Source organism: Sturnira hondurensis, unplaced genomic scaffold, assembly GCF_014824575.4.
Source record: "Sturnira hondurensis isolate 20B ecotype Veracruz unplaced genomic scaffold, ASM1482457v3 Scaffold0003801, whole genome shotgun sequence".
NCBI classification, from domain to species: Eukaryota; Metazoa; Chordata; class Mammalia; order Chiroptera; family Phyllostomidae; genus Sturnira; species Sturnira hondurensis.
In genome coordinates this window covers 3,820,149-3,833,074 of record NW_028076432.1, presented here as the reverse complement: position 1 = coordinate 3,833,074, position 12,926 = coordinate 3,820,149, and the positions used below count along the sequence as shown (strand labels likewise).

Below are 12,926 nucleotides of genomic sequence, written 5' to 3'. Positions count from 1 at the left end.
AAATGAAATACAACAAAACGTATGGGCGACTGATCTGATAGATTAGAGGAGACCAAAGAGTTGTGACAACCAAGTGTAACATGTAACCTTTGATTGGATCATGGGCTTAAAAAAGAGAATCTATGAAAGACATTTGGGGACAATTGGGGAAATTTTAATGGGAAGCAGCTTATTGGATAGTCAGTAACAATGTAAGTTTCTTTGAATGTGATAATGGTGCTGTCTGCTTAGCCTGACATGTTGTCTTTAGTAGTGTTACAGCAAAGCTAGAGGACATCGAGGGCTGCTTCAGAAGGTAGTGATTGTCTTGATCACTGCAAGTGTTCAACAGCCTGTGTGCAGGAATACCATTTGTTGGGGATATTGTAAGTGATCCCTGTGTCCTTTCTAAGCACCATCCTGTCTGTTCTATTAGAATGCAAACTTGTACAACCGGCACTCTATCTTTGATGTAACTAGAGGTAGTAATGCACACGGAGCGGCAAACTGGCTGTTTCCAAAGTGAAAAGGAAAGCACAAGAAGGGACACATAAATATCCACCTTAAATTTGTTTTTTTGATTCTAAACAAAAGATTAATCAATGATTATTACAGAAATACACAATGAACTACATAGGAAAAGTTCCCTTCAATTCCAACCCACGATGATAATCAACTGTTGAAATTTTGATGTATCCCTCTGTCATCCCCCCACATAAAATAATTATATTAATATATAACACATATTACGTTGCTTTCTTTCTTTAACTTAGTACACTTTGGGAATTTGTTCCACATATTTGCCTGTGGCTCTAGCTTACCCATTGTAATGGCTGCTGGGCACTGCTGCAGTGAGCAGTTGAGTGCGCATCCTTTTGTGATGAATACTAGGTCGAAATACTAGGTCAAATTGCCCGAACAGTTCCCTTTAATTGTCCCCTGATTTAAATTCTTATAAACAGTCTTTGACAGTGCCATTTCTACCTATCTCTGCCCAGGCTATTAGCCACTTGAGCTAAACTCCCTCGCTAAGGGAAGGAAGTTGCCATGGGTGGACAGAAAGTGGCCAAAAATGGAATTTCAGAGTTCCTGCTGTGTTTTGGTGATGGTTGTAATAAAGGTTGGCATGTAAATAACACAGAGACCTCCGGAAGAGAGAAGTAAAAGTCATTTTTGCTGCGTGCATCACAGCACGGTGTTTAAAAGTGAACTGAAAGAATAAAGCCGCCAAGAGTTTTCCCCAGAAAATTCTGCAGGAAATTTTATTTTTGAGTTATGGTTGACTTCACTAAAATGTGGACACCATGAAAATAAACCTCTTCTACTTACTTCCTCTTCATCTCGGTCACTTCACACTAGAAAGGGGAATTTAAGCTTCACTTTAAAAATATCTGAAGCAAGTGGTTGAAGGCCTGACTGTGCTCACCTTTCTGGATATCAATAGAAGCCAATCCTAGGGCAGAGTTTGACATTATTCTGTGGAAAAGGTATGAGTTTAGGAGTAGCCATCAGTGGCTCACTCTGCTCCAGCAGAGACCCTGAGGAAGAGATGGTAAGAATCATGAGCTGTGAATTATTTCCATTCTTTTAGCCAATTATTTCCATTCTTTTGTGGCTGAGTGGAACAAACCCAAATTTGAGTTGTGTGCTAAGTGGGTAATTCATCTTTTCAAGCTACAGTTGCTTCATCTATGAAATGGGGATTATTGTGAGGCTCAAATGAGATAACATGTCCAAAAAGATTTTGGCAAGTTTATGTGCACGTGAATATGGGCTGTTGTGAAGGGCTGTTGCCTCCGACTGGCCCAACTCATATTCATCTCTCTTTAACAGAAGCTGTAGCCCAAGAGACCTCTATCTCATGTTGTCTCTTGTTCCTCCTTTAACCAATATTGGTGAGTATAAGCTAAATGCAAGGTCCTGTGCTGGGTGCTCTGATAGGAAAGCAAAGCTGGTGCCATCCAGGAGTTTTCCTTCTTCCCCACTTTTATTCTAGGGGACTACTATTTTTTAAAGACAGTCTTCAATGAAAGATATTTCATAAGGGTGCATTGTGTGTGCTGTCTTATTTTCTCAGTCCTAGGCATAAATTTGAGCTCAGTTTTTCCATATAAATGAGGAAACAACTCTGAGTGAGGTTAAGTAACTTTTTTTTTAAAGTTACCTAGCTTAAAAGTTTTGCAGATGTAGGCCCTAGGTAGATTTTCTGGAACCAAAACTGGTGCTTCTGCAGCTGCTTCCTGTTCTTGCCTTGCCTTCTGATCAAAATATGAATTTCACAAAGGCAGGACAGCCTGGTGGCCTTCACTTTAATGTGGTTCATTTGACCTACAGGCTCAGGAGTAGAAGCTTTCTGCACCTATTGAGTTAGCTGAAACCATGATGAGAACTGTCATAGCATCTCCTGGGCGCCAGATGGTTTATATGTTTTATTTAATTTCCCCCCAACTGATTTTGAAAAACTTCAAACATAGAAAAATTGCAAAAATATTAGAGTGAACATCCCATACACCCTTCATCTAGATTCATTTGCTTTCTTTATCTACACACACACACACACACACACACACACACACTTTTTCTAAATCACTTAAAATTGAGTTGCAGACGTCACAACACTTTATCTCTAAGCACTGGAGCATTTATCTTTTAAGAACAGGGACATTCTCCTGTGTAACCATAATACTTTACATTAAAGCAATAATATTTTCAGATTTTCCCAGTTCCAGTGTTGTTTATAACCTTTTTTTGAACCCAAGACAAGATCAAGGATTACACAAGGTAGTTTTGTCTCTTTAGTTTCCTTTAACACATCTTTTATGACATTGCACTTTTATTTTTTAAGCCCTCACCTGGGAATATGTTTATTGATTTTATTTTTTAGAGAGAGAAGAAGGGGAAAAGAAGGCAGGGAGGGAGGGAAGGAGGGAAAGAGAATGAGAGAGAGAGAGAGAGTTGGAGAGAAACTTCTATGTGACAGACAAACATCAATAGGTTGCCTCCTATACGTACCCCAACCAGAGATCAAACCCGCAACCTAGGTATGTGTCTTGACCAGGGATTGAATCTACAACCTTTTGGTGTACAGGACCCCATTCCAACCAACTGAGCCACTTGGCCAGGGAGATTCCAAGTCTGTTGCCTTGCTGTAGACTAAAAGTTGGATTTGTCTGATTGTTTTCTCATTATTAGTCTCAGGTTAAACATCTGTGGTAAGAATTCCCCATAGGGAAGATTGCATCCTTCCCCTTGCGTCGCAGTAGGTGACACGTAATACAAGTTGTAACATCACTGGTGATGTGAGGTTTGATCATTTGGGTGAGGTGGTATTGCCAGATCTCTGCATTGCAAAGGTACCCTTTTCTATTTGTAATTAATAACATTACTTGTGGGGTGATCCTTTGAGATTGTTTAGATATCCTGCTCCTCAATAACTTTCCTCCAATGGTAAGGATTATCATGTACTGATAATCCTTGCCTAGGTCAATTGGTATCTATGGAATTGGTATCTATGGGTGTTTTTCCGTTTGATTAGCTTTCGGATCCCTTCTTCTCCCCCCCACTTTTTTTGGTATCACTTGGACTCTTTTATCCACCCAATGTATTATAATCCATTACCAACCTTATATCTTCATTTTTTCAACCTTACGCATTTTGATACAGAAATTGCCTCAAATTTGGCCACAGGGTATATATTTATCTCATTTTAACCCTAAAAGCAACCTAATAAAGCAGGTGAAATTTTATCCACTTTATAAGTGAGGAAATTAAGGCTCAGAACGTGCAGGTAATCTTCCCAGAGTCACATAGGTAGTAGATGAGGCCAGACACAAACCCAGTTCTGACTAACTCTGAAGTTGTTCGTGCTGCTTCCTGGCAGTCCAGGAGCAGAAGGTCATCTGATGAAACCAAGTTAGAAGCATTGCATCATTGTCAGTAATGGCAAAGGATTGGAAACAACCTAAGTGTAGATCAGTGGGAAACCAGCTAAATAGGTACATTCACACAAGGGAAAACAATTAAACTACAAACAAGGATTAGGGTATTCTTCAGGTACTGGTATGGAAAGCTCTCCAAGGATATATTAAGTGAAAGGAGGAAGGTGGTAGAACAGTATATATTTTGTGAAAGAAATAGGGGGGCTGAATCCCACATTTCAATTATAGCCCTGAAGGATGTAAAATAAGAAAGTGGGCCCTGGCTGGTGTAGCTCAGTGGATTGAGCGTGGGCCTGCGAACCACACGATCGCGGTTCGATTCCCAGTCAGGGCACATGCCTGGGTTGCAGGCCAGTTCCTAGCAGGGGCCAGTTCCCAGCAGGGGATGCATGAGAAGCAACCATACATTGATGTTTCTCTCCCTCTCTCCTTCCCTTCCCCTCTAAAGATAAATAAATAAAATGTTTAAAAAAAAAAAAAGAAAGTGGTTATTGGCATAGGGCAGTAGGAGTGAGTGGTGTGCGTGTGTGTAGTGAGATTTCTTAACATTTACTTTTTTATATAATGCTGACTTTTTAAATTCACGTATCACACAATTTACCCATTTAAATTGTACAATTCAGTGGTTTTTTAGTGTGTTCACAGAATTGTGCAATCACCAGAAGACTATCCCCAAGAGAAGCCTTGTGCTCATTAGTGGTCATTTGACATCTTCCTCCCCTCAGGGCCCCAGCCCCAGATAGCCACCGATGTTTTCTATCTTTGTAGATTTGCCTATTCTGGACATTTCATATAAATTAAAGAATTAGCATAATCTTCTCAAGGTTCATTGTGTTGTAGCATAGATTAATACTCCATTCTTGTTTTATTACCAAATAATATTTTCTTGTATGAATATACCATGGGATATTTATTCATTTATCAATTGAAGGACATTTGGGCTTTTCCCACTTTTTGACTATTACGAATAATGCTGGTATAAACATTTCATATAAGTTTTTAAGTGGACATTTGTTTTTATTTAATTTACATCTGTATCTGGGAGTGCAATTGCTGCATCAACTGGAAACTTTGTTTGAACTTTTGAGGGAATGCCAAATTGTTTTCCAAAGCAGCTGCACTAGTTTATATTCCCTCCAGCAATTTTGCCACATCCTTGCCAACGCTTGTTATTATCTGCCTTTTTTTATTATAACCCTACAAATGGGTATATCACATTGAGTTTTGAACTATATGAATATATTACCAATGTAATATCTATTCCAAAAATTAAATTAAAAGAAAAAATAGAAAGAAATGACAGCTCAAAAAGAAGTTTCAGATGGCCCGCTGAAGGGTCCAGGTGTGTGAGATAGTCTTAGCTGTAGGGTTTCCTTGTTTGGTCTGGTGTCTTGGTGCATATACATTTTCCTCTTCTGCTTTTCTATTCCAGCTGACTTTTCCTTCTCCAGGGTTCTCCCAGGTTCATTGGCCAGAGATTTTGGGGCTTTGGTATAGTGTTGACCTAAAGATTCTTGTACTTTAGAAGCAGCTCTAAGGACAGTGGCTAGTACCATGTTAGTTCTGAAGACCAGAGAAGTACCAGGGTTCTGTGGGCCATGATGCCCTCACATTGGTGTCCCCAGTGCACATGGTGAGGGCAATAGACAAGGTTGCTTTAGCCATTGGTGACCAGTCTTGGAGGCGTGGAGTGCTTTAGAAGAAACCCAAGTATGGGAGGCTGCAGACTGGAGCTTGAATTTGTGTTCTGGCATTTTTAAACTGTGTGATCTTGGGCAAGTTACAACTTCTCTTAGCCTCAGATTCCTCATCTATCATAGAGGAGTCTAGTGTAAAGTGTATCTTCTAAGCTACTTATTAAATACAAAGGCAGAGAGAGTGACTTTACAGTGGAGAAAGGTAGCCCACACAATTTTTACTAAATGATCAAAGTTAATTCCAGTGATGAGACAAATCAACATCTGAAAAGGACATACAACTTGGGCAACGTTCCTGCCGGAAACGCATGATCCGAATCTAATCACAAGGAAATATTAGATAAACTCGAATTTAGAAACAGTCTATAAAATAAATGGACCATATTTTAAAAAAATGTTAAGTTCATGAAGGACAAAGACTGAGGAACAGTTCTAAAGACTAAAGACACATCGGAGACTCAAGACACACAGAAACTGAATGCATCATGTGATCCTAGATTGGACTGGACCAGAGAAGGTTTTTTTCTTTTGTCATAACAGACATTATTTCATGAATTGGTGAAATCTGAATAAGGGTTGAGGTTAGATTATAGTATAATATCTATACTAATTTTCTGATTTTGATAATCATACTGCGAAAATATAATAGAATGTCCTTATTTTAAAGAAAATACCAAGTAATGATAATGTAAAATCCATTTACAGAGAGAGAATGATAAAACAAGTAGGGGAAAATATTAACATTTAGGTAGTTTGGGTGAGGGTTATATATGAATTCCTAGTAATTTTGCTGGGGTTTTTTGTATGTCTGAAATTAATTCAGAACAGTTAAAAGGGAGAGAGGAGAGAAGCCAATACCTAGAGTGGTGGGTTGTTGTGAGTATGCAAAAGGGCCCCGCGTGTTGAGTCTCAGCACGGTGCCCTTCACCTGGTGGGCCTCAAGGTACATGAGAGCATCCTGGATGGATAAGGCAGCCAGTAGCTCCCAGCCATTGCTTGGGAGCCAGATTAAAATTGGCACATGGCATATGGTCGCAGTGTTGTTCTGAATCCCAAATTGGAATTGATGGTCTGACAAAGAATTTTTTTCTTTATTTATTAATTCATTGAATTACCCAGTCTTACAAAATATATATATATGTCAAATCTCATTTAGTTATCCATTTAATGGATCATCTTAGTGTAGTGTTAAATTTACATGAAGTCAGGCTTGACCTAGAAAAGTTAAGGGGGTTCACTTGGGGCCATATTTGGGCCAGCATTAGCATTCAGGCAACTTCCATTTACACTTTCTTTTCCTTCCCTTCTCTCTCCTCCACCACACAACCAAGTTTCTGATTTTGTCTCAGAGAACCATTTTAATTAGCCATGCCCAATGTTAATTGTTTTTTCAGACAAAAAGAAACTTAAGAAGCTTTTTCTTCTAATACTTAAAAACTGTACTTTCTAAGAGCTAACTTTGGAAGGAATGTTTCTGGTCTGGGACATTCAGATAGCAACCTCAAAAGGAATTCATGTCCTAGAGGAACTGGGAGTAGGGTGGGGAGTTCAATTTCCTTTCAGACAGATTGAAATAAATATTTCTGTCCGAAATAGTAATAAAGATCTATTTTTCTTTCATCTTTTTGCTAAAAGCTTTAAAACATGACTGATTAAACTCGAAATAGATTTAGCCAAGACACCAAAAAACTTCAAGTAATCCTGATTAAAAAAACATTTATGAGATCTTGGACAGGCTGCTTTGCTAAGTGAGGTGATCCTTAGTATAACATGTAAGTCTGTCCCTTTGAAGTGACAACATTTCCAATTGCTAGAGTTGCAACTGTATAGCTCAAGATTCTACATTCAGCCCTGGCTGGTGTGGCTCAGTGGACTGAGCACCAGCCTGCGAACCCAAGGGTCACAGTTTCGATTCCCAGTCAGGGCACATGCCTGGGTTGTGGGCCAGGTCCCCAGGAGGGGGCACATGAGAGGCAACCACACATTGATGTTTCTCTCCCTCTCTTGCTCCCTCCCTTCCTCTCTGTCTAAAAATAAATAAGTAAAATCTTAAAAAAAAAAAGATTCCACTTTCAGTGATACCAGTCTGGATTCATTGTTACTGCTATGATAGTGTTTCTTTTGACTATTACTTGCCATAAATTGTTTGGTCTCAGAATACTGCATGCTTTTTGCTTCTAAAGTTAATTATGGTCAGGAAGCTAAATGGCATGTTTGTATGCACAATAAATGACTTTTATTATATAACTGTATAGCAATAATACTGGCGAACAGTTTTTGAGCTTGTGATGCGCCAAGGACTGTACTACTTTACATAAGTTTACATATTGCATTAAATTGTGGCAAAACCACATGAGGAGAGCCCCAGAGTCCCAGTCAGTTATGAGCCCAGTCCTGCAGCCTCCGCATCTTCTTTCCTTTCAGCCTGAGACATGCTGCCATGTCCTTGGCCAAGGACTTCCTGGCAGGCGGAGTGGCCTTGGCCATCTCCATGACAGTAGAAGTGCCCATTAAGCAGATAAGCAATGTAAGGGCATGATAGACTGCGTGATTCATATCCCCAAGGAGCAAGGAGTCCTATCCATCTGGTGTGGTAACCCGGACGGAGTCATTATCTACTTCCCCACCCACGCTATCAAATTTGCCTTCAAAAGTAAGTACAAGCAGATCTTCCTGGGTGGTGTGGACAAGAGAACCCAGTTTTGGCACTACTGTCCAGAGAATCTGGCATCAGGTGGTGCTGCTGGGGCCACTTCATTGTGTTTTGTGTATCCTCTTGATTTTGCCCATCCAGCAGCTGATGTGGGCAAAGCTGAAGCTAAGGGGAACTGGAAAGCCTCAGTGACTGTTTGGTTAAGATTTACAGATCTGATGGGATATAGGGCCTGTACCAAGGCTTTAATGTGTCAGCACAGGGTGTTATCATCTACCGAGCTGCCTGCCTTGGTCTATGACACTGCAAAGGGAATGCTCCCAGTTCCTGAGAATACTCGTATCTTCATCAGCTGGATGATTGCACAGTCCGTCACAGCGGTGGCCGGGTTGACTTCTATTTTTCTGACACTGCTTCTTGCTGCATGATGACCCAGTCAGGCACAAAGGAAATGATATCATGTACAAGACACACTTGACTGCTGGGGCAAGATTGCGTGTGATGAAGGAGGCAAAGCTTTTTTCAGACATTCATGGTCCAATGGTCTCAGAGGCATGTGGTGCTTTTGTGCTTGTCTTGTATGATAAAATCAAGAAATTCATAAAACGTATTTCCTAGCTCCCCCTCCCTTATGAACAGACATGTTGTCTATGTAACATACCTTAAGCATTTTTGACAGACTGTCAACTGTCTATTTATCGATGACAACTATTTACTGGTTGAAAATGGGAAGCAATAATATTCATCTGACCAGTTTTTTCTTAAAGCCATTTCCATGATGATGGTGGGACTCAATTATACTTTTTATTTCAGTCACCCCTGATAAACAGAACATTTGAAGAAATAAAAAATATCTGGAATATTAAAAAAAAACAAAAACCGCATGAGGAAGTTAAGACTCTGAGAGCTTACACATCGATAACATGCATAAGATGCAATGACTAGTAAGAAGCAGATCCAGGATCAGAAAGGAAGACTGCCTTACTGGAAGGCCTGTGCTTTTCTGCTGTGATCCTGCCCTTTTGCAAGTTTGTGTGGAAATGATTACTTTTTCACTTCGTATTTGGAGCAGAGTTCTGTCTTATTTACTTGAGAGGTATTTATTGACTGTCAATCACCTGTCAGGCACCTTGAGAACTGTAGAGATGATTGAGACCCAGTCTTTGCCCTTAAGAACTTCACACTCAAGTCGAGGAGATAAAACAGATGCACCTCTGTACACCCGTGTTCATAGCAACATTACTCACAGTAGCCAAAAGGTGTAAACAGCCCAAGTGCCCACCAGCAGATGAGTGGATAAGCAAAATGTGGTGTGTACATAATGTTATTGAGTCTTGAAAAGGGGGGGAATTCTGACACATGCTACAGTGTGGATGAGCCTTGGACACATGCTAAGTGAACTAAACCAGACACAAACGGGCAAACGTTGTAGAATTCCACTTCCAACATGATGACTACATGAGGTACCTAGAGCGGTCAAACCCACAGAAACAGAAAGTGGGATGGTGGTTGCCAGGGGCTGGCGTTGGTGAGAAGCACTTGGGAAGTTGTTGCTTAATGGGTATAGTAGATGCAGTTTTGATAAATGAAAAAGTTCTGGAGATGGGTCGTATAACAATGTGAATATACTTAATAGTACTGAACTATACACTTAAAAATGGTTAAGATGGTAAATTTTATATTGTGGGTATCTTACCACACATGAAACTAATTAGTGAAACAGGAAGATCTAATGAAGTTATAGGAACTAGAGATGGCTTCCTAGTTAGGGTGGATATCACTGAGCAATGGGAGATGGTAAGATTCGGGTGGCAAGAAGGAAGGTGGGAAGGGCAACCCAGGTGAAGGGAACAGTGAGCAAAGTTATTGAGGTTACTTGGTGCTGCTGTAAGATCCATTTCTAACAAGGAACAAATCTCCAGGTACGTGGTTCTGTAATTATGGGTGTCTCAGCCTTCTTCCATGTGGGCAGAGACTTAAATGCAGTCCAAACCACATTCACGAGGTTGTGTTATGCCGGACAGGGACTCATTCATGACTCGTCCAGTAAACATGTATTTAGCACCTAGTGCTAAATAGGCTAGGCATTTTATATATGTTGGCAGATTTAATACCCCCCAACAACTCCGAAGTTATTAATAGTTCCAATTAACAGATGCAGAAATTGTGACTCAGAGATGAAGTAACTTGCCCAAAGTCACATGACTGATAGTGGCAGGAACAGGACTTTGCCTGTGGAGCCCATACTGTGTCCTTCAAGCTGCACTGCCTCCCCCTGCAGGTGAGGGAGAAATGGTATCTGTCTCTGAACTCAGTCAAAATGGCAAGTGACTGCCACCACTTGTCCTCTTCATGCTGCTTTGGAGGCTACCTTGGCTGAGTTATCTTACAGCTCCGAGGCTCCTTCCTTATCTGTGAAATGAAGACTTTGCATGAGACCAGATTATTTCTAATATTTTCCCAGATTAGAAACCCTATTTGTCCCTCCTTTCATCCAACAATCCATCCATCCAACACTAATTTATTACCTGCGCTGTTATATATACTAGGTACTGCGCTGGTGGGTACTGGTAATTGAGATTTTGCAGAACACTATTCTCATCTGAAAGGAGGTTGTAACCTAGTGAAAGAGACGTAAAATAGATGGTTATTGTACAGTATGGTCATATTGCTGGTAGTGGTGTATAACAGAAGACTAGAGCATAGAGGAGGGGCCCCTGACCTGGCCCTGTCTTGGATAAGAGGATGTCAAGAGGAAATGATTCCAAAAATCAGGAGGATAATAAAGAAGACCACAAGAACCTCACCTTTCCTGTTGTTCCTATGGCTGTATTTATTAAGTTCAATAAAACATTGGTAAAGTCAGAACTCCTTTTTGCTGTGGAAAGTTTGTGGAAAGTTTAGTTGAATTTGATCGTTAAGTACAGCTATGTGCTTAAGATCTATAAGGTTTGGATTCTTTTTCAGATTATAAATATTAAAAATATTAAAAATATTATAAAGTTGAAAAGAGACCTAGGAGTTTCTTTCTTTCCTTTCCTTTTCTATTCTTTTCTCTACTCTCTTCCCTCCTCCCCCCCTTTCCTTCCTTCCTTGGAATTTAGGAAGCGTAAAGTAGAATAGTAGGAGACCCAAGGTCCCAGAGTTATTTGATATGTTCAACTAAAGTCACAGATGGTTTTATATCAAAGAAGGAAGTGAAATAGTCAAGTTATTGGGTAATATATGTGATTCTTTCAAAATTACTAAGGAGTGGTGGACTAATAATAATTAGAATGATTAACTGTTAGAATTCCAATAAAGAATCAAAGTGAGGTTGAGGGGGAAAACTTAGGAGCTAACATTCATTGAGCAGCTACTGTGTATCAGGCACTGTGCTATGCCCTTTAGATTCATAACTTTGTTTTATCCTCCTTACAGTCCTGTAAGATAGGTGTTCTTATTCTTTATAGGTATAGAAACTGACTTGCATACGGTCACAGCTAACTACAGACAGCATAGGTTGTTTAGATCAAAACCTTTGCACCTAACACTACTCCATGCTCCTTCAGGAAAGACAAATATCATATCATCTCACCCTTAACAGGAATCTAAACAACAAAACAAACAAGCAAGCAGAATATAACCAAATGATCCTGGATTTTCTATTTCTGGAGAAACTCCACTGGGCTACAGGACCTCCCTCTCATCCTTGGAGCCCAGGAAGTGACAATAGTCAGGAGAGTCCAGCTCTTCACATTTTCCGTCATGCTGAAGGACAGCTCCCTCTATTTCCTGTGTCTTTCTTCTGAGTTGATGGATCACCAGCTACCAGGAATAAATGGCTCTTAATAAAATGTTAATTATTTCCCTCTTTTTTGCCTTTCCCAGACAGTATATGAATGTTTGATTTTGACAATTTGTCTATTACTGTTACAAGTGGCTCATAGAAATCACCTGACACAATGCTTATTGAGACCAGCTAAGTCTATGTGGTTGATACCCTCTCCCTCTCCAACAAAGAGTACCTTTAGCTCCTTTGCCAGGTCCCCAGTAGGAGACCTGGATAGAAATGGTATTCTATCTTGGAGTCCCACGAGAGTCCTGCCCTAGAGTCCCATGAGACCTTGTTGTCTATCTCTCTGAGGCCTCCAGCTATGAGATTCTGACAAAATCTCTTGGAGGTCTCAGCACTTCTAACCCATGCCTCAAGCTCCCTCTGCCTCCTGAAGGCCTCCCCATGGGCATAAGCTATGGTGTCTTGTGTAAGGGAATGTTTTCCCAGCTGGATCTGGAGGCAGGCCAGACATCTATCCCAGGCCCTTTAACCCCAAGAAAGTTCCCACATATGGCTGCATGAAACAGAGATAACTAACCTCCAACATGGGTTGAAGAATTATGGCACTGGGAAAAAGTCTTGTGCAGCCAGGCCATTTCCCAGCTCTGGAACTGCATAGTTTGTACTACAGTGAAATGGACAGAGGATCTGGGGTTGGGACACTGGACCTCAAGTCTTGGCTGAAGTCACAAATCCTGAGGCCATGAGCACTTGACCTGTCTGAGCCTGCATTCTCAGCTGTAAGTGAAGGACTGATGACAATCTCATCTTCATACTGTTCTGAGAGTCAGATAACTCACTGTGTAGGGTAAAAGTGATTTATAACAAGCCTGTAGAATATA

General features: G+C 40.4%; 1 protein-coding gene and 1 pseudogene across 1 annotated transcript in view; both read left to right on the top strand.

Annotated features, from left to right (window-relative positions):
• The window catches only part of RAB30 (RAB30, member RAS oncogene family), a 77,565-nt gene that overhangs the window by 5,775 nt on the left and 58,864 nt on the right, over positions 1-12,926 (top strand). The window lies entirely within an intron of this gene.
• On the top strand, positions 1,027-9,143 carry LOC118984778 (ADP/ATP translocase 2-like; annotated as a pseudogene).